This window comes from Babylonia areolata, chromosome 20 (assembly GCF_041734735.1).
Source record: "Babylonia areolata isolate BAREFJ2019XMU chromosome 20, ASM4173473v1, whole genome shotgun sequence".
Lineage (NCBI taxonomy): Eukaryota > Metazoa > Mollusca > Gastropoda > Neogastropoda > Buccinidae > Babylonia > Babylonia areolata.
In genome coordinates, this window is record NC_134895.1 from 7,239,067 (window position 1) to 7,241,566 (window position 2,500).

Genomic DNA, 2,500 nt, shown 5'->3' on the forward strand with positions numbered 1-2,500 from the left:
CTTTTACACTGATTGCTTCCCTACATTCTTTTCTTGTTTTTTTGTTGGGTTTTTCCTTGTTTTTTTTTTTTTTTTTAATACTTTTTCTCAATTTCTTTCTTCTTTTTCTTAATTTCTTTTTTCCCCCTCTCTGTTTCTTTTCTCTTTCTGTATTTCCGGTCGTTTTGTTTAGCTATTTTTTAAAAAAATTTTTTTTTTCTTTTTTTTCTTTTAGGGGGTTTGGTTTTTTAGTTCGATTCATTTTTGTCTTTGTTTGTTTGTTTCTTTCATTAAAAAAAAATCTTTCTTTGTTTCTTCCTTTCTTGCTTTTTTTTTTTTTTTTTTTTTGCTTTTATTTTCTTTTTTCCCCTTTCTTCGTTGACATGCGTTTCCTTTCTTTCTTTCTTTGTTTTATTTTCATTCTTTCTTCCTTTCTTTTATTTTCGTTCTTGTCCTTTCTTCATTGATATCCGTTTCCTATCTTTCTTTCTTTCTTTTTTTCTCGCTCTAATTTTCTTCATTGACATCCGTTTCCTGTCTTTCTTTCTTTCTTTCTTTCTTTCTTTTTCTCTCTCTAATTTTCTTCATTGACATCCGTTTCCTGTCTTTCTTTCTTTCTTTTTTCTCTCTCTAATTTTCTTCATTGACATCCGTTTCCTGTCTTTCTTTCTTTTTTCTCTCTCTAATTTTCTTCATTGACATCCGTTTCCTGTCTTTCTTTTTTCTCTCTCTAATTTTCTTCATTGACATCCGTTTCCTGTCTTTCTTTCTTTCTTTTTTCTCTCTCTAATTTTCTTCATTGACATCCGTTTCCTGTCTTTCTTTCTTTCTTTTTTCTCTCTCTAATTTTCTTCATTGACATCCGTTTCCTGTCTTTCTTTCCTTTTTCTCTCTCTAATTTTCTTCATTGACATCCGTTTCCTATCTTTCTTTCTTTTTTTTTTTTTTCTCTCTCTAATTTTTCTTCATTGACATCCGTTTCCTGTCTTTCTTTCTTTTCTCTCTCTCTAATTTTCTTCACTGACATCCGTTTCCTGTCTTTCTTTCTTTCTTTTTTCTCTCTCTAATTTTCTTCATTGACATCCGTTTCCTGTCTTTCTTTCTTTCTTTCTTTTTTCTCTCTCTAATTTTCTTCATTGACATCCGTTTCCTGTCTTTCTTTTTTCTCTCTCTAATTTTCTTCATTGACATCCGTTTCCTGTCTTTCTTTCTTTCTTTCTTTTTTCTCTCTCTAATTTTCTTCATTGACATCCGTTTCCTGTCTTTCTTTCTTTCTTTCTTTTTTCTCTAATTTTCTTCATTGACATCCGTTTCCTGTCTTTCTTTTTTCTCTTTCTAATTCTCTCCATTGACATCCGTTTCCTGTCTTTCTTTCTTTTTTCTCTCTCTAATTTTCTTCATTGACATCCGTTTCCTGTCTTTCTTTCCTTTTCTCTCTCTCTAATTTTCTTCATTGACATCCGTTTCCTCTTCTTCCTTATGTATGATTCATTTTGCTTTGCATTGTTTTTCTTTTTTTCTTTTTCTTCTTTTTCCGTTTCGTTTTGTTTTCTTTCTGATGTTGTTATTATGTTTTTCTTTTTTCCCCATTTCTATTTCGATCTGTCTACCCCCCCCCCCCCCCCCCCACCCCCACCGCCTTTTTATTTATTTATTTTTTTTCTTGCTTTCTTTGAACTGTTCTTTCCTCCCTATCTTTTCTTTCCCTGTCTTGTTTTGATGGCCGTCTATCTTCTTCTGTCTTCTCTCATTCTTTTTGTTTTTCTTTTTTTCTTTCGTTCTTTCTTCTTTATTTTCTTTCTTTCTTTCTTTCTTTCCTTTCTTTCTTTCTTTCTTTCTTTCCTTTACCCCTCTTTTTGTATGTAAAGTTCATTTTGCCTTGTATTTTTATATAGTCTCTTTTATCCCCCCCCCCCAACTGTTCTTCTATCTGTCTGTCTGTCTCTGTCTCTGTTTCTGTCTCTTTCTTTGTTTCTTTGTTTCTTTCTTTCTTTCTTTCCTTTACCCCTCTTTCTGTATGTAAAGTTCATTTTGCCTTGTATTTTTATATAGTCTCTTTTATCGCCCCCCCCCCCCCCCCCCCCCAACTGTTCTTCTGCCTGTCTGTCTGTCTCTGTCTCTGTCTCTGTTTCTGTCTCTTTCTTTCTTTCTTTATTGTTTGCTTTCTTCCTTTCTTCCATCCTTTCTTTCTTTCCATTTCTTTCCATTTTCTATCTTTGCCATGGTGACCGTCTTCCCCTTTCTGTCTGCTTTTCTTTCTTTCTTCCTTTCTTGTTTTTTTCTATACTTTCTTTCTTTCTTGTTTTTTTTCCATACTTTCTTTCTTTCTTTCCTTTTTCTATCTTTGCCATGGTGACCGCCTTCTTTCTATCTGCTTTTTTTCTTTCTTGGTTTTTTTTTCTCCATACTTTCTTTTTTTTGTTTTGTTCTTTCCATTCTTTCTTTCCTTCTTTCTTTCCTTTTTCTATCTTTGCCATGGTGACCGCCTTCCCCTTTCTGTCTGCTTTTTTTCTTTCTTTGC

General features: G+C 32.8%; 1 protein-coding gene across 1 annotated transcript in view; it reads left to right on the forward strand.

Annotated features, from left to right (window-relative positions):
• LOC143295115 (otoferlin-like) overlaps positions 1–2,500 on the forward strand; it is a 566,370-nt gene that overhangs the window by 237,111 nt on the left and 326,759 nt on the right. The window lies entirely within an intron of this gene.